This window comes from Lissotriton helveticus, chromosome 5_1 (assembly GCF_964261635.1).
Source record: "Lissotriton helveticus chromosome 5_1, aLisHel1.1, whole genome shotgun sequence".
Taxonomy (NCBI): Eukaryota; Metazoa; Chordata; class Amphibia; order Caudata; family Salamandridae; genus Lissotriton; species Lissotriton helveticus.
The window spans coordinates 2,066,450,305-2,066,469,490 of record NC_136065.1 but is presented as its reverse complement, the minus strand read 5'-3'; the positions used below and the strand labels follow the sequence as shown (position 1 = coordinate 2,066,469,490).

The window sequence follows — 19,186 nt, the reverse complement described above, 5'->3', positions numbered from 1 at the left end:
GCAGAGCTCTGGCCAGGGACCAGGGTTCGATTCCCGCCTCGGCGGGTCTCCGGCTCATTAATTCCCCTGACTGGATATTCTCGCCTCAGTGCCTGTTCTGATCATGGGTCCCACGCTGCAACTCTGGGCAATAGCTTGCTTAGTCTCCACAACGGCCCCCAAACGTGCTGGGATGCCTGGCTGCACCTGGGGGGTGCCCAGGAGTGGACATTTCCCAGGAAAGCCAGGAAGGGTTCCTAAGCGGTATACGGACAGCGCCGGGACATCTCCGGTGGAGGTAGCTGTGCGCTTTACAAATTCCGACATTTACATTTACTCGCCCTCGGAACCCCACGACACGAGTACATGACCCAGCACCTACGAGACCTCCACTGGCTCCCCATCAAGGAGAGAGTAACCTTCAAGCTACTCGCCCACGCTTACAAATCCCTCCACATCATCGGACTCAAATACCTCAACAAAAGAGTCTCATTCCATGTACACAAAAGGAACCTCCGCTCCGCCGACCTCCCTCTGGGAGAGACCCCACACATCCACAGAACCAGAGCAGGCGCAAGAGCCTTCTATGTCGCAGAAAAGACCTGGAGCGAGCTCCTAGTCAACACCCCACTCTGCACACCTTCAGGAAGAGCTTCAAGACCTGGCTCTTCGGCTGATCCAGAGCTTCCACCCCCCAGAACCTTGTGACCCTCAAAGGTGATGAGCGCGCTTTATAAACCCCTGACTGATTTATGTGAAGGAAAAGTACCCTTATGAGAATAGATCCGAAGTTGGCAGAGCTTGTAGTATTAAACCCCTGACTGATTGATGTGAAGGAAAAGTACCGTTATGAGAATAGATCCGAAGCTGGCAGAGCTTGTAGTAAAAAAATAAAAAAATATATTAAAAAAAATAAATCAGGGCAGGAGGCCAATGGCATGCTCTTTAGGGAAGAGTATGTAAGGAAATGGCAAAATATGTGGGAACCTTTAATTCCATAAAAAGGGTACAGAAGGACAGGAAAATGTTTGGAGAGGCAGGGAGAATGCAGGGTCGATTTCCCAGACATGTACTTGGGATCACACGAGCTTCATTTGCACAAGAATATAGACCCTCAGGAGATCAATCTCCATGATTTTGCCCACAAAAACAGAGTGGAAGATCTAGGAGAGACAGAAGGACAAGAGGTGACAGGTTATGTTCAGGAAAAGATGGTTTGCGTGCCCCAATAAAGCTGGGTGGCAGACTCGCTCACTTTTTGAAAAGATGGAAGGAGATAACTGTAGATCCTTGGATTTTTAAAAACAGTACATGGTTACCATATAGATTTTGTGGGGGTACCAGTGAAGGTGAAGTGGCCAAGGGTGTTAAGGTTTACAAAGGAACAAACAAAGCTGGTAAGTCAGGAAGTGTTATAGAGCTTTTCAAAAAGGGAGCTACAGAAAGGTCGCGCTGAGATTCAGTAGGCTTTGTTAGCAATTGGTTTTGAGAGGAGACCCGTAATGTATGTATGTATGTATAGGCATTTATATAGCGCACTACTTACCCGTAGGGTCCCAAGGCGCTTCGACCGCTGCGAAACCCTTCCTGGCTTCCCTGAGAGATGGTCCCTTAATGGGTATCTCCAGGGTGAGACCAGGCATCCCCGGCGGTCTGGTGGGGCCGTTAGTGAAGATGAGGCAAGCTAATGCCCAGAGTTGCCGAGTGTGAACGCTGATCAGAGTGGGCACCGAGGCGAGAGAATTATCGAGTCCGCTGACCCTGGTCCAGAAACCTGCCGCGCCGGGAATCGAACCCTGGTCCCGGGCCGTCCTCTGCTCTCGGGTCTGCCGCCTCTAACCAGTGAGCCACACTACTTCAGAGAGTTGAACAACTGGGTGCGATGCAATCATTTCAAGATGGAAGGTATACATTTGTTATGGGGCCTGTTAAGCACAGGGGATTGGCTGATGCTTCTGGATTTGAAGGATGAATATTTGACAGTCCAGTATGTCTTAAGCAGAGAGACTTTCTCAAATTTTACATAATTCAGGAAATTAATTCCATATCGGAAATCGTATGTTAATAAGTTGTGTTATTTTGATTTGGTTATTAATATCGATGCCATGCACAGCATTCGTTCATAACATCGCTGATTGGTGTAACTCAGATTTGGCTGGTGTTCGGATTGGAAACCCTACATGTACATGCTTTTATACTTTCTTTGACATTTGCCAACACTTTTTTTTTCATCTCGTTTATGGGTTTTTCAGGTTCACAAATCACAAGTTAACTGTTGCTCCCAGCGTTGAAGAATATTACATGTATTATCATTATACTTCAATTTTATAAGTTACTAATCTGAATTCAGATCAGTACTACATCTCGAAACATGTCGTTTTCAGTGATTATCAGGATCGCGCAGTATTTCTTTTATGTTGATACTTGGCCATTTACTGTGAGTCATGCAGGATTAGGATTGCACCTCACGTTACTGCTGCTGATCAGTTTAAAGAAAATGCCTCTACCTTATGCGATTGCTGATGTTACAGAGATTTTATTCTATTATATTATGCAATCATGAGGTTTATAATCAGGGACGTGGTCTAGTCGAATGTGTTGATCTATTCCAATCACTATTATTTTGTATAATATAGCTCTTTGACTAACTGTCACAAACCATGATTTATAATGAATCATGAATGACTTTTGCTAAAGCGTTACTTTATGTTGGCAGCTTTGATATCATGAAAGCAAATTGTAAGTATATCTCATGTTTATAAACAAAAGCGCTTATCTTCATGTCTGTGGAGCTTGTAACTTAAACTTGACAAAGGCTAGAGGATAGCTGAAATGTGTCGTGATCTAACATACTAATAAACAGAAGTACAAGTAACTGGTGTGCCGCTTCTTTGGATTACTGACTGAGCTCAAGCTGGCACCGACATCGCATGGTGGGGAGAAGCCAACTTGAGGTACGGGGTTGGAGAGAGAGACAGACAGAGAGAAAAACGTAGTAGTGCTATGCGTAGTAATAGAATGCGGAATAAAAGCATTTAAAGTACATTTCTAACCATTTGCGTTATAAATGCATGTGCAGTTAAAACTTGCAAAGTAATGGTTTATACTAAGTAAAAACATTGCACTAAAATCGTGCGAAGTATCGACATACATTCGATCTAATAACCTTGGCCAACGCAGCGACATATTTTAAATAGGGTTGGACTCAGTGATTAACCCTGTGGGACTCCACAGAGAGTATGAGTAGCGTCATAAAGAAGTGATCCAGTTTTACCTTTTGTGACCTGTCCCTAAGAAAAGAGAACGGAAGCAAAGAGGTGTCTGTGACCCCAATCTAATTAAGACGGCTAACCAGTCTCGTAGGCCGGATGGTGTCAAAAGCCACTTTTAGGTCTAAAAGGATTAGAAGAGAGGTGTATCCAGCATCCACCTGGATGAGTACGTCGTTTATTGCAGACGTTAAAGCGGTCTCTGGGCTATGGCCACTTCTGAACCCATGTTGGGAGCCATCAAGCCAACAATATTACTCCAAATAGGAGCTTAGATGGAGACTTAGATGTTTCTCCAAAATCTTAGCTGGTACTGGTAGCCTGGAAATAGGCTGGTAGTTTTTTTTAGTTCAGAGGAATCCAGTGTGGCCTTTTTTTAGTAACAGTTTAACCACCGCTGTTTTCCAAGCGTGGGGTACTGCCCCGATGCGATGGCTGAATTAAGTACAGGGGGTAAGGTGAGGGACAATCATCTCCCTTCCTAATTTCATAATCTTCAGGGAGCAAGGATCCAGGGGAGAACCTCAAGTAATGCCCCCAAGAAGATAATCGTAAGCTCTAAGGACAAGGAGGGGAAGGCACCTAATTTTGCTTCACCCTCTTTGGGAAGGGGGGAGTTAATGAGAACAGAGCTAATTGTGGAGGCTGTATTAACTAGCTCCGAATTGAGATTGTTCAGTTTAGAGTATATTTCTGAAATCTTAGAATGAAAATATTTAGCCATCCTATCCTAGAGATCCTGTGAACAGTCAATACAGGCAAGTACGGGGGAGAGAAAGAGAATGAATTACAGTAAATAGTTTTTTAAAGGATCTAAAAGATTGTCATTCCAGAGTAGAAAAGGGACTTTTCCTCTGATGGCAGATTTGTAGTCAGCTAATTTATTTTTATGGAGGTCTCTTTCAGTAGAGTTGTAGCGTCGACGCCAGATCCTTTCTTGATGGCGGCAGGCTTGCCTAAGCTTTCTTAGCCCATCTGAAAACCAGGGGGCAGTGGGCTTTTTTCTCCCTACAAAGTATTCTTTAAGGGGAGCGAGGGACTCAATAGCCGTCAACAGCCAGTTGGAGAACTCTACAGATGCCAGATTGGCATCGGAATAACTAATCCAATGAAGATTGTTAAGAGTAGTAAGGAGAGCTTCCTTATTAAGACTGGTGTAGTGGTTTTTTTTTAAGTGTTTTTCTATTTCCTATGTTCGGGGCGTTGGGAGCAAAAGGAATCGTGACAGAGAAAGGAACTGCCTAATGGTCTGACCAGGAGAGCTGAAGTTGCTCCATTACTGTGATGCTGGAGTCGTTAGAAAACACACCCATCCAAAATGTATTCCGCCTCATTAGTGGTTGTCTTGACCAATTCTTGTAGTCCACAACAAGCCAGGGTTTCTATTAGAATTTGCAAGTCTTTACAGGAAGACTCCTCCAAATGAAATTAAAATTCCCCAAAATCATCAAGGTAGGTTTCACCAGGTAGGGTTCTATACGATTAGTAAAGTCCTGGGTGAAAGAGGACCTAGGACCAGGCGGGCAATAGATTAAAATTCTAGAAAAGCTTTCTGAAGAGAGTAGTTTTAGAGAGAAGTAGATTGCTTGGTAGGGGTTAGAGGAAGTAGCTATATACATTTGTGAAAATTACAGTTTTTCAAAGCCCTAAAACATGAGTACCAGCTCACTTTGAATATGCTCTATGCAACTACATTAAACATAATATAAACCAGAATCAATCTGATGCATTTAGCTCACTTTTCACTAACTCCTCATGACACTCTATTAGTCCCTGACAGCGACACATATTCACCCTTTTAGGAGAAAGATTACCATTGCTAGATTTACTCAATGCCTTAGATTACAAAACTATGAGTTGTGCTAATTTAACAGCAGTCCCGAAGTTTGAAATGTCCTGCCTCCGTTAACCTCTGACAAGGATCCCATAAACTCCTAAACGTAGAATGTCTCATCATAACAGCATGAAAATGTCTAGGGCTACACTAATCCATCTCGAGATACAGAAGAATCAGTTTAGACATAAAACTAAGCACATAGTCAAAATTTGCCTAAATCAAAGGAGTAAGGTCAGCACGCAAGGAACATACTTCAATCTGCTCACTTGTCAGAGACACTAATCACAACGCTTCACGAAGGAGGGCTAGCAGCAAGCTGACCCATAAACAATCAGGAAAAAAATATACAGTTTCGACTATTGCATCAAAAGTTGATACATACAAACTTACAAATGAAAATAAAACCCTACTATAACAGGAATAAGGAAGATGTCCTCAGAAAAGCAGAGTAGGGCGAGGGGCCATCACAACAACAACTTCAAAGGACTTCTTCAAACAAGAGCTGAGCCGGTAGAGCGAAAGACTTAAATCCACTTTCACTAGTGCTCATCAACTGCGGAATTGCCGATCTCAGCTTCCGGGTCTGCCGCCTCTAACCACTGAGCCACGCTCTGGACTCTAGACGTGCCGCTTCGCTTAGGGCATAATCCCATATGGCATAACATTACATATTTGGTTGAGTGCATATTGTCATGCAATTTGTACTTACTAATGTAGAATTGTTTTCACAACTTGTTGGCTACCTGAAACAGCCTCCAAGTTACTCTTGTACGGGCTAACCCTCTCTATGATCTGGGTTGCAAAGCCGCCCAGCTCAGCAACAAGCAACAAATCCAACACGTTTCATCTAGCAATGTGTTGTCAAGGAGCCTAACCAATCAACTTCATGCAACAGGCTACCATAACCTACATTCTCACCAAACATCATACGCACAAAGACTATCAAGCCCTGCCGTAGAATTCAGAAGATTCACACTAAAGCATGTTCTACCCTCCTATCTGCTGAAGGACAGAATTAATCAGGACTCACAGGTTCAGTATTGGGAAGACAGAGCTCTGGAGCCTCAGGATTACGCCAGTGTGAGTCTACAGCATCCAGGAACTCCCACGAGAATAGCTCAAAATCAAGGTGTCCTCTTATCCCTAAACATAAGGCTCTGATATGAAAGATCACACTCCAGAGGAAACAAAGTTAATTGAAAGCATGTTGAACAGGATGCATTTCCAGGGTGACATTGTACATGTCGCCAGAGAAGATTGTGACATATGTGCTGATCATGCTTACGGTACAGGACAGACGACATATAGGACTGAACCTTCAGTTGAGTCCTGCAACAGCTTTCTCAGTTGTTCTGGGAGGCAGAACAGCTTACTTTGCCTAAAACTAAACCCATCTTACATTAAATGCATGAATTTTACCGTCTATTCAGGATCCCATCAAGACATGTACCAGCCCTTAGTGCAGACACTTACTCCCCTTTCTTTGTGGTTATCTATTCACAATGATGCCGGATTGGAAACTGACATTTAGACCGCCTTAAAGAAAAGACCAAGTGCCTCCACTCCCTAGAACCAGGTAGGTTTCTCAACAAGGTCTACCTAGTAAAAAAGATAAAAGATTTAACCTGGTGATAATATGACGGATCAATATTTTATTCTATAGAGGTATTTTATGATGGAGGGCATCTATCACAGGATAACCTCAGATGAGGGGTTGGAGGTTTACTAAATTGGGTCTAGATTTGAAGGACGCACATCTGACCATATCAACTTGCACTCCTCATCAAAGACTACTTCAACTGAGATGGAGAGACCAGAATTATGAACTGCTTGAACTTCTTGGTGTTACATGAAGGTGATGTCCAAATTTTAAGAGTTCATAACAAATGGTACCACGTTGGCCAAGTCTCAATGGAATTCCAGATGGATGCCACAGGGTGACCCTTTTACTAACTCCATCAGTGATAGAATGAATATAAATGCGATGAGGTATGGCTCGCGATTTCAGAACTAGCAAAAGTTGTGAGGCCCGCTCTTCATCCATACAATTAATATTGCCAGGGCTGTTGCATTAAAGGGCACTTAAGGGATTGAAGTTCCTGCACCTCAGGAGGGCCCTTCTTATACCAATACATTTCTAATTTCCAAAGAGGCCAGACAATAATTGCATTGATGGTTGTCTCACTTAGAAATTTGACGACGACACCCAGCTCACCCTCTCTCTCTCACGAAGAACCCTGAAGACACCAGATTCAGCTTCCAAGAAGGAATGAAAGACGTCGCAGCCTGGATGAGCGACAGCGGCCTAAAACTGAACTCTGAGAAGACAGAGGTCCTCGGACCCTCCCCCACTGTTTGGGACAGCTCCTGGTGGCCCCCTGCCCTCGGAATCCCACCCACCCCAACAGACCACACCCGGAACCTCTGCATCATTCTAGACTCCTCCCTCACATTGACCCGCCAGATCAACACAGTCGCCTCCACCTGCTTCAACTCCCTCCACAAGACCTTCAAGTGGACCCCCCCCCCCCCCAATGCAGAACGACTGTCACCCATGCCCTCATAACCAGCAGACTGGACTACGGCAACGCCCTCTACAGCGGAAACTACAAAACCCTGCTACACAAGCTCCAAACCATCCAGAACACCTCAGCCTGACTCGGAGAAGTCTGGCTCGGCTGGTGGAGAAGTGTGGCTCAATGGTTAGAGCAGGCAGACCTTGATGCAGAGCTCTGGCCAGGGACCAGGGTTCGATTCCCGCCTCGGCGGGTCTCCGGCTCATTAATTCCCCTGACTGGATATTCTCGCCTCAGTGCCTGTTCTGATCATGGGTCCCACGCTGCAACTCTGGGCAATAGCTTGCTTAGTCTCCACAACGGCCCCCAAACGTGCTGGGATGCCTGGCTGCACCTGGGGGGTGCCCAGGAGTGGACATTTCCCAGGAAAGCCAGGAAGGGTTCCTAAGCGGTATACGGACAGTGCCGGGACACCTCCGGTGGAGGTAGCTGTGCGCTTTACAAATTCCGACATTTACATTTACATTTACTCGCCCTCGGAACCCCACGACACGAGTACATGACCCAGCACCTACGAGACCTCCACTGGCTCCCCATCAAGGAGAGAGTAACCTTCAAGCTACTCGCCCACGCTTACAAATCCCTCCACATCATCGGACTCAAATACCTCAACAAAAGAGTCTCATTCCATGTACACAAAAGGAACCTCCGCTCCGCCGACCTCCCTCTGGGAGAGACCCCACACATCCACAGAACCAGAGCAGGCGCAAGAGCCTTCTATGTCGCAGAAAAGACCTGGAGCGAGCTCCTAGTCAACACCCCACTCTGCACACCTTCAGGAAGAGCTTCAAGACCTGGCTCTTCGGCTGATCCAGAGCTTCCACCCCCCAGAACCTTGTGACCCTCAAAGGTGATGAGCGCGCTTTATAAACCCCTGACTGATTTATGTGAAGGAAAAGTACCCTTATGAGAATAGATCCGAAGTTGGCAGAGCTTGTAGTATTAAACCCCTGACTGATTGATGTGAAGGAAAAGTACCGTTATGAGAATAGATCCGAAGCTGGCAGAGCTTGTAGTAAAAAAATAAAAAAATATATTAAAAAAAATAAATCAGGGCAGGAGGCCAATGGCATGCTCTTTAGGGAAGAGTATGTAAGGAAATGGCAAAATATGTGGGAACCTTTAATTCCATAAAAAGGGTACAGAAGGACAGGAAAATGTTTGGAGAGGCAGGGAGAATGCAGGGTCGATTTCCCAGACATGTACTTGGGATCACACGAGCTTCATTTGCACAAGAATATAGACCCTCAGGAGATCAATCTCCATGATTTTGCCCACAAAAACAGAGTGGAAGATCTAGGAGAGACAGAAGGACAAGAGGTGACAGGTTATGTTCAGGAAAAGATGGTTTGCGTGCCCCAATAAAGCTGGGTGGCAGACTCGCTCACTTTTTGAAAAGATGGAAGGAGATAACTGTAGATCCTTGGATTTTTAAAAACAGTACATGGTTACCATATAGATTTTGTGGGGGTACCAGTGAAGGTGAAGTGGCCAAGGGTGTTAAGGTTTACAAAGGAACAAACAAAGCTGGTAAGTCAGGAAGTGTTATAGAGCTTTTCAAAAAGGGAGCTACAGAAAGGTCGCGCTGAGATTCAGTAGGCTTTGTTAGCAATTGGTTTTGAGAGGAGACCCGTAATAAACTTCAGAGAGTTGAACAACTGGGTGCGATGCAATCATTTCAAGATGGAAGGTATACATTTGTTATGGGGCCTGTTAAGCACAGGGGATTGGCTGATGCTTCTGGATTTGAAGGATGAATATTTGACAGTCCAGTATGTCTTAAGCAGAGAGACTTTCTCAAATTTTACATAATTCAGGAAATTAATTCCATATCGGAAATCGTATGTTAATAAGTTGTGTTATTTTGATTTGGTTATTAATATCGATGCCATGCACAGCATTCGTTCATAACATCGCTGATTGGTGTAACTCAGATTTGGCTGGTGTTCGGATTGGAAACCCTACATGTACATGCTTTTATACTTTCTTTGACATTTGCCAACACTTTTTTTTTCATCTCGTTTATGGGTTTTTCAGGTTCACAAATCACAAGTTAACTGTTGCTCCCAGCGTTGAAGAATATTACATGTATTATCATTATACTTCAATTTTATAAGTTACTAATCTGAATTCAGATCAGTACTACATCTCGAAACATGTCGTTTTCAGTGATTATCAGGATCGCGCAGTATTTCTTTTATGTTGATACTTGGCCATTTACTGTGAGTCATGCAGGATTAGGATTGCACCTCACGTTACGTTACTGCTGCTGATCAGTTTAAAGAAAATGCCTCTACCTTATGCGATTGCTGATGTTACAGAGATTTTATTCTATTATATTATGCAATCATGAGGTTTATAATCAGGGACGTGGTCTAGTCGAATGTGTTGATCTATTCCAATCACTATTATTTTGTATAATATAGCTCTTTGACTAACTGTCACAAACCATGATTTATAATGAATCATGAATGACTTTTGCTAAAGCGTTACTTTATGTTGGCAGCTTTGATATCATGAAAGCAAATTGTAAGTATATCTCATGTTTATAAACAAAAGCGCTTATCTTCATGTCTGTGGAGCTTGTAACTTAAACTTGACAAAGGCTAGAGGATAGCTGAAATGTGTCGTGATCTAACATACTAATAAACAGAAGTACAAGTAACTGGTGTGCCGCTTCTTTGGATTACTGACTGAGCTCAAGCTGGCACCGACATCGCATGGTGGGGAGAAGCCAACTTGAGGTACGGGGTTGGAGAGAGAGACAGACAGAGAGAAAAACGTAGTAGTGCTATGCGTAGTAATAGAATGCGGAATAAAAGCATTTAAAGTACATTTCTAACCATTTGCGTTATAAATGCATGTGCAGTTAAAACTTGCAAAGTAATGGTTTATACTAAGTAAAAACATTGCACTAAAATCGTGCGAAGTATCGACATACATTCGATCTAATAACCTTGGCCAACGCAGCGACATATTTTAAATAGGGTTGGACTCAGTGATTAACCCTGTGGGACTCCACAGAGAGTATGAGTAGCGTCATAAAGAAGTGATCCAGTTTTACCTTTTGTGACCTGTCCCTAAGAAAAGAGAACGGAAGCAAAGAGGTGTCTGTGACCCCAATCTAATTAAGACGGCTAACCAGTCTCGTAGGCCGGATGGTGTCAAAAGCCACTTTTAGGTCTAAAAGGATTAGAAGAGAGGTGTATCCAGCATCCACCTGGATGAGTACGTCGTTTATTGCAGACGTTAAAGCGGTCTCTGGGCTATGGCCACTTCTGAACCCATGTTGGGAGCCATCAAGCCAACAATATTACTCCAAATAGGAGCTTAGATGGAGACTTAGATGTTTCTCCAAAATCTTAGCTGGTACTGGTAGCCTGGAAATAGGCTGGTAGTTTTTTTAGTTCAGAGGAATCCAGTGTGGCCTTTTTTTAGTAACAGTTTAACCACCGCTGTTTTCCAAGCGTGGGGTACTGCCCCGATGCGATGGCTGAATTAAGTACAGGGGGTAAGGTGAGGGACAATCATCTCCCTTCCTAATTTCATAATCTTCAGGGAGCAAGGATCCAGGGGAGAACCTCAAGTAATGCCCCCAAGAAGATAATCGTAAGCTCTAAGGACAAGGAGGGGAAGGCACCTAATTTTGCTTCACCCTCTTTGGGAAGGGGGGAGTTAATGAGAACAGAGCTAATTGTGGAGGCTGTATTAACTAGCTCCGAATTGAGATTGTTCAGTTTAGAGTATATTTCTGAAATCTTAGAATGAAAATATTTAGCCATCCTATCCTAGAGATCCTGTGAACAGTCAATACAGGCAAGTACGGGGGAGAGAAAGAGAATGAATTACAGTAAATAGTTTTTTAAAGGATCTAAAAGATTGTCATTCCAGAGTAGAAAAGGGACTTTTCCTCTGATGGCAGATTTGTAGTCAGCTAATTTATTTTTATGGAGGTCTCTTTCAGTAGAGTTGTAGCGTCGACGCCAGATCCTTTCTTGATGGCGGCAGGCTTGCCTAAGCTTTCTTAGCCCATCTGAAAACCAGGGGGCAGTGGGCTTTTTTCTCCCTACAAAGTATTCTTTAAGGGGAGCGAGGGACTCAATAGCCGTCAACAGCCAGTTGGAGAACTCTACAGATGCCAGATTGGCATCGGAATAACTAATCCAATGAAGATTGTTAAGAGTAGTAAGGAGAGCTTCCTTATTAAGACTGGTGTAGTGTTTTTTTTAAAAGTGTTTTTCTATTTCCTATGTTCGGGGCGTTGGGAGCAAAAGGAATCGTGACAGAGAAAGGAACTGCCTAATGGTCTGACCAGGAGAGCTGAAGTTGCTCCATTACTGTGATGCTGGAGTCGTTAGAAAACACACCCATCCAAAATGTATTCCGCCTCATTAGTGGTTGTCTTGACCAATTCTTGTAGTCCACAACAAGCCAGGGTTTCTATTAGAATTTGCAAGTCTTTACAGGAAGACTCCTCCAAATGAAATTAAAATTCCCCAAAATCATCAAGGTAGGTTTCACCAGGTAGGGTTCTATACGATTAGTAAAGTCCTGGGTGAAAGAGGACCTAGGACCAGGCGGGCAATAGATTAAAATTCTAGAAAAGCTTTCTGAAGAGAGTAGTTTTAGAGAGAAGTAGATTGCTTGGTAGGGGTTAGAGGAAGTAGCTATATACATTTGTGAAAATTACAGTTTTTCAAAGCCCTAAAACATGAGTACCAACTCACTTTGAATATGCTCTATGCAACTACATTAAACATAATATAAACCAGAATCAATCTGATGCATTTAGCTCACTTTTCACTAACTCCTCATGACACTCTATTAGTCCCTGACAGCGACACATATTCACCCTTTTAGGAGAAAGATTACCATTGCTAGATTTACTCAATGCCTTAGATTACAAAACTATGAGTTGTGCTAATTTAACAGCAGTCCCGAAGTTTGAAATGTCCTGCCTCCGTTAACCTCTGACAAGGATCCCATAAACTCCTAAACGTAGAATGTCTCATCATAACAGCATGAAAATGTCTAGGGCTACACTAATCCATCTCGAGATACAGAAGAATCAGTTTAGACATAAAACTAAGCACATAGTCAAAATTTGCCTAAAGCAAAGGAGTAAGGTCAGCACGCAAGGAACATACTTCAATCTGCTCACTTGTCAGAGACACTAATCACAACGCTTCACGAAGGAGGGCTAGCAGCAAGCTGACCCATAAACAATCAGGAAAAAAATATACAGTTTCGACTATTGCATCAAAAGTTGATACATACAAACTTACAAATGAAAATAAAACCCTACTATAACAGGAATAAGGAAGATGTCCTCAGAAAAGCAGAGTAGGGCGAGGGGCCATCACAACAACAACTTCAAAGGACTTCTTCAAACAAGAGCTGAGCCGGTAGAGCGAAAGACTTAAATCCACTTTCACTAGTGCTCATCAACTGCGGAATTGGAGTTTGAAAATGGTAGAAAACAATAACTGAGTTTGAAAACGCCCAGTAAGATCCCCATGGGTAATCGAAGGCTGAAGGTAAAAAGCATGGGATAAATATGAAGCAATAGTCACAAAGCAAATGATTGCAAGAGAGTCAAAACGGAGGCTTAAACTAAAACATATACAATGCAGAGTATTATACAATGGGTACAGCACAAGGACATGCGAGGTGTATGCTTTATACAGGCATGGCTGCACGTCCTGTCCAGAAGCAGTTAACCTTGAAGCAGGGGAACCAGGTTTGAGTATCTGCAGGGACAATCAACATCCTGTGACTCTGGGCAAATCACTTAATCTCCCCATATTTAATCAAATGAATGTGTCTCTGTAACGCAACTGGTGCTCATGTAAAGCACTACGATACCTTCGGGGCGAGTTCACGCTATATAAAACAAAAACAAATAATTCCATCAGTAAGTAAGTAAAATCTTGTACAACGGGCGAAAGCCTGCAGGCGTCTTGGCGCCAACATCAAGAAGAGAGCCAACGCAAGAAGGAGACCTAATGGATTAGAGAAAATGTCAACAGGTTTTTAGCTGTTCCCTGTTTTGCCTAACACGGGCACAAGATACTGCATGACCCAACTCAGAGGACACAATATGCAGCTCCCTACTCCTGACAAGCTTTAAGATGCTCCCTTGATATTTGTGTGCAAGGAAGATTTACATTACATAAATCAGATGTAACCGCCACTGGCACACATACACTTGTAAGCACCTAATGTGGCTGGACGGGGAACAGCCAAAGGAGTGCACAGTGAGGACAGAATCTGTATACAGGACATAACTCCACATTGTTGAGAAAGTGCAGATGTGGATGAAAGTGTGCAGGGTACAAGAGTGTACATACAAATCATGATTGAAGGTGTGAGTGAGGAAGCGCAGACTGTGTGAAACAAATGGATCAAAATTAAAAGCAAGCCCATCTTTCAGTATCGTGCCTAGAGGGCTACAGTTGTGAGGCAAGGATTCCAATGATATTCTAGAAATATGTTCTCAATGTCCATCACTGTGATATTCCTTCAAATAAAAGTTTTTAAGTTATCCATACTGTAATTAAACGACATAAGTTACCACGCTAATTTAAACCACACAGGTTGAAGGAAATTGCCTTAAAATAAGTTTGCCTTCTGTGGCACCCCTAATTAAATTAAATCCAGACTCAGGGTAATGCTTTATCCCAAAAAAAGTAAGTATCGTGTTATGCCAATCTTAGAAGCACACGCTCGGTCACAGTGAGTTATAGGTCAAAGTTAAATTTGTTGTAGGTAGATCATTCATGAAAGATAGCATGTTAAAACTAAGTATTAATATCATGACCTCAAACTTTGAAATCCTTTACCAATGTTCACCAAACTTCAGGTCTAAATGCATTTAAAATCCAGAAATCAGTGATATTTTCTGGACTTTGGTCAAACAACTAGATGCTGGTCTACTACCTAACATGACTTGCCTTGCTTATTCAAATATACCCATATCTTGGATGCGTACAGAAATATTTCAGCAGTTCCCACATACAATGAAATTGGAAACCAATGCATACAAAGGGTAGAGCACCCACATTTTGTACAGTAAGACGTACTTGTAAAGTGTCTTAACTTTGCACTCAAAATATAAAGAAGATGTACTTTTAAGTCATTTATGGTGTCCCCCAGGAAGAGAAAAGTTGCTCTATATGACAAACAATTGATTTAAAGATTAAGAATGTAAATGTAAATGTATTTCAATTTATATAGCGCACGAATCACCCAGGGGTCTCAAGGCGCTTGCTTAGGGAACCTGTCCTGGTATTCCCCTGTGAGATACCCTGGCAGGGTATCCACAAGGTGAAAGCCAGGCATCCCGCCGCGAGGGGCCGTAGTGGAGATTAAGCAAGCTATTGCCCAGAGTCGCAGAGTGTGACCCCGTGAGTCGAGTAGGCACCGGAGCGAGAATTGTCGAGTCCGTGGAATTTTTGAGCCCGAGACCCGCCGAGGCGGGGAATCGAACCCTGGTCCACGGCCGATCTCAGCTTCCGGGTCTGCCGCCTCTAACCACTGAGCCACGCTCTGGACTCTAGACGTGCCGCTTCGAATAAAATTAAAAAACATGGGTGTTGAATCAGGATTTTGATAAAATAATAACCCATTTTATAAGCTCTAGGTGTCTTAAGAGAGCTTCAAAACTAACTTCCTTAGCAGTTTGGAAAAACACCACCAGATAATGCGCAAAAGTTCTCTCATGGCGGAGGTCATAAACGGATTGTAAGTGGACAGATGAAAAGACACTGAAGCATCAGCACAAATGGTCTGAGAATACAGAGCCATTTACTTCTACATCACACATTCAAGCTCATTGCACTAGTGTCAGAAACTTAAGGCGATCAAATGGCTCGCATTCACCAATATCAATGGATGTTAACTCTGCCATCTAGGAGGCCAAAGACTTCAGTGTTAACCGCGATATGATGCAAACTATGTCCATTAAGGACCAAGAATAGCTTGAGCAATGCTTAATTTGTGCCGATGTTTGCTGGTGCTCCGCACCGGCTCTTGTATATGAGAGCACATCACATAGTGGTGCTCTTAGCCTATGATTTTTTTAGCACAGAATGGGTGTTTAGCAATTTAATGTATTAAAAAATTACAAAAATCGCACTTCCAAGCTACCCTTACAGCCTGGAGTGACCCGAAATAGTGCAAAATGTGCCACTTGTTTAAGTGTAATGGTTAGTAGGTAATACTGGCACTCGGCAGGAGTTTTGGGTGGTACTACCTGCAGTGGAATTCCATGATCCCCGACACTTACATTTTTACTAATAAAAGATACTTGTGAACTGTGGGAGATGTGGTCTTATGGAAACTTTGAATCTGGGTCTAGAAAATTAAATATTACCCGATTTATAACGTGTATATAAATAAACAAAACTGAAAATACCAAAGCATTCTGTAAATGTGAAGGAATTTGAAATGGAGGTAAATATTAAGGTGATTCATTGGAGCAGGGCAAGTGCCTTAAACAGAATATAGTATGGATGATGAAAAGCTCCACCCTTCCCATTAAAAATACATTTTGATTTTAAATTTGTTAGCAAATTAAATAAAATATTGCAATATTTTTCTATTTGTTTGATGTATTTTTTGAGTATTATTTTGTGGTTTAAATAGTTAAAAAAGCTTTGGCTGCGGTACCCGGCCTCTAATACAGACTCAGTGGGGAGTCCCCGGATTCCAATAATAATTTAGTGGGTGTCCCCGGTTCCAGCAATTATCAGTGGGGGTTCCGGAGTTCCAGTAATTGTTAGGTGGGGTCCATAGAAGTGAAGAGGTAAAGAAAACAACTGAAACGAGGAGCGTTTTAATCAGGTATTTCCAAAGAGATAAAATCAAATCAGTTTACCTTACCATTTTTGCTAATCTGCCAACACTGATAGATCATTGTAACAGGCCAAGTTCAGTGTGGAGGAAGAAACGGTACTGATATAAACAACTATGTAGATAGACACCCCAGGATGTAAAGGGAGAATGAGGATCCTTTTCCAAGGTCCTCAGAATTACTAACACAGAAATATCAAGCACATTGTAAAATCGGTGTGCACACAAGGGAAGAGTCCCCTGTTACGTGAACGCACAATATGACCCACAACTCAGAGGCCAAACACAATACTTAATAGCTGAAACCTCAAAAACATGCAGGCTCAGTGTTTCTCTTTTGGGCAAAAGTGTCTTGTTTTACCAGTTATTTCCTTCACCTTTTTTTGTTCACTTCAAACTGCTTAAAGTGAAATGACAGAACTTCTTTGCAAACCATCAGAGGAACATTACTCTGCAGGGAACGACAACACATACTTCTATTCTTGATAAAACTATGAGAGGACATCAGTTTTTTATATATATATCATATCCATAGCGGGAGTGAGAAATGGTTATAGTTCAGACACGGGTGCTTTAAGATTATGTGGGATTTACAGAGCATCAATTAAAACACATCAAGTGATTTGCAGAGGTGAGATTGGCCAGAGTCCGAAGTAGGCTGTACCACGGCCTGCCACTATTTACACAGGACAATGACCTGCGCCACTTTCTACATACTTCGGTTTTCTTGTGCAGGTGTGGTGCCTTAACCCAGTCCCTTTAAAAACTGATTAAGTGAGCAGGACCCAGATTTAACTCCAACGCCTCAAAATCAGAACAAGTAGGCTTCAACATTTCCATATGTCTTATTGTTGGCTGCTGTACAAAGTGCTATGTTGAGGCCTAAGAATTAGACAGTTGTAAAACCAAAAGTAACAGAGTAAGAGTTCGCCCTTTAAGGCACAGCTTAAATCCAACGTCTCACTGGTCTTCCAAACAGTCAAAATATACATATAAAATGAGCCGTGGAAAGATGCAGGTCATGCCTTCCGAGGTCCCCCACTTCCCCACCCTAACAAACACTACCGGGTCAGGTGAAGGGCCTTTCCCTGATAAAAAATGCTTGGAGACTGCATGGTGCCGTGTCTTTGGTGGACCGAGGTGTCTTCGGGACACCTAGTGGGTGGTCTACACGGACAGCTATAGAACCGGCTCTTGCATTCAGGTAAGTAATTCGTAACCCGGTGGGCGGTGCTTCGGGCCTCAAAGCAGACAGTCCCATTGACAATACAACAGCCACCTCGCTCCCTCCCGCACCCTACAAAGAAAGATGGCCCACTCACCCCGCGATGGGCACCGGTCTCAGCGCTGCCCGGGTCTCGGAAGAGGAAACGGAGGCCTCTGTGAACCGGCTCACCGATCACGCGCAAGAACGGAGAGGGGAGAAGGCGGCGATAGAAGTAAAAGACGGACACGTCTGCCGCAGTCTGTTGTCTATTTCTGATGGCTCTGCCGCCATCTTTGAGCGGCAGCATAGCCTAGCCTGCCCCTTACTAGATAGAAACAGTACAGCAAAACACCCAAGCTTATCATTAACACGCTTTTTCAATGTAGCAGTGATATATAATAAAAAACGGAACCATTTTTTCTCTCCGAAAATTCGTATACTGATTTAATTTTTTATAATGATTCTAGAACGTTAGAAGGAATTGTTGACAGTAATACGTGATTTAGCGACAATTTCGTTCAGCCGTTTGCATCATTAAGTCACTGCAAGATGGCCGCCACCCAAGACGTCCCAGAGTCCACGTATATCGCTCTTCCTCTTCCACTCAAGTTTGCTGATGTGTGTTAACGCTAAAGCGGCGCTATGCATACCTGGAGACCAGGTAGTTAGTTGAGTGTGGCTAGACGGTATCTATGGTTTTCTGGATTTCCATAGTTGCCAAGACTTACGTTTGATTATATTAGAAATGTCTTGGTGTGTGCATGAGTGAGTGACACTTTACCGCTGGTACGGTCCAAAAATTATACTTTGTCTGGACTCTACTGCTAGGAGCAGTCTAAAAACTGTACGTTCCACACCTGAACAATGTGGGTAAATAAATAAAACAATGCCAATTGGTCTTACCTATGTGAGATTTATTAGCTTTGTCAATGTTTTCTAAAGGCATGTTGCACAGCTGCTGTGTAACATGACTTAATGTCAAGAAGAAAGTGATGACGCAGCCATTGTTGACCTTGTCATAGCGCGTTTTTTTAAGTCGTGTTGCACAGCAGCCTATGCTGCAGTGAATGTATTTGAAACAAGCATTTGCAATGCAATAGGTCTCGCATTTATGCGAGTTTTAAGTTATTGGCTTTGTAAATGACAATGCCTTTTATTTAAGTTTTAAAAACCAAAACATGAATAAAAGACATTGTAATTTACAATGCCATTAGCTCAAACTCGCATAAATGCGAGACCTATTGCATTGCAAATGCTTGTTTAATTACTAGCAGGTCTGAGACCTGGACAGACGCGGCCCACTTACAGCCCTTAGCTTAATTTTTTGTGGTGGTCCATGTTTTGGAGTCCACTATGTCTATGTGTAGTTAGAATCTTCTTTTTAGAATCTTTTGTCCAGAAAAAAAATAGCAAAATGATTGTTGTGCTACATTGTTGTCGCTGGCAAAATCTTTGTGCAATAAGT

General features: G+C 42.9%; 1 protein-coding gene across 7 annotated transcripts in view; it reads right to left on the bottom strand.

Annotated features, from left to right (window-relative positions):
• Window positions 1–17,971, bottom strand: part of BAG6 (BAG cochaperone 6) — a 440,475-nt gene extending 422,504 nt beyond the window's left edge. For all 7 annotated transcript variants that reach the window (XM_078645986.1, XM_078645987.1, XM_078645989.1 and 4 more), the window contains exon 1: window positions 17,837–17,971. The gene's annotated coding sequence lies outside the window, so the exon portion shown is untranslated. The remainder of the gene's footprint in view (window positions 1–17,836) is intronic.
• Window positions 17,972–19,186: the final 1,215 nt, after the last annotated feature.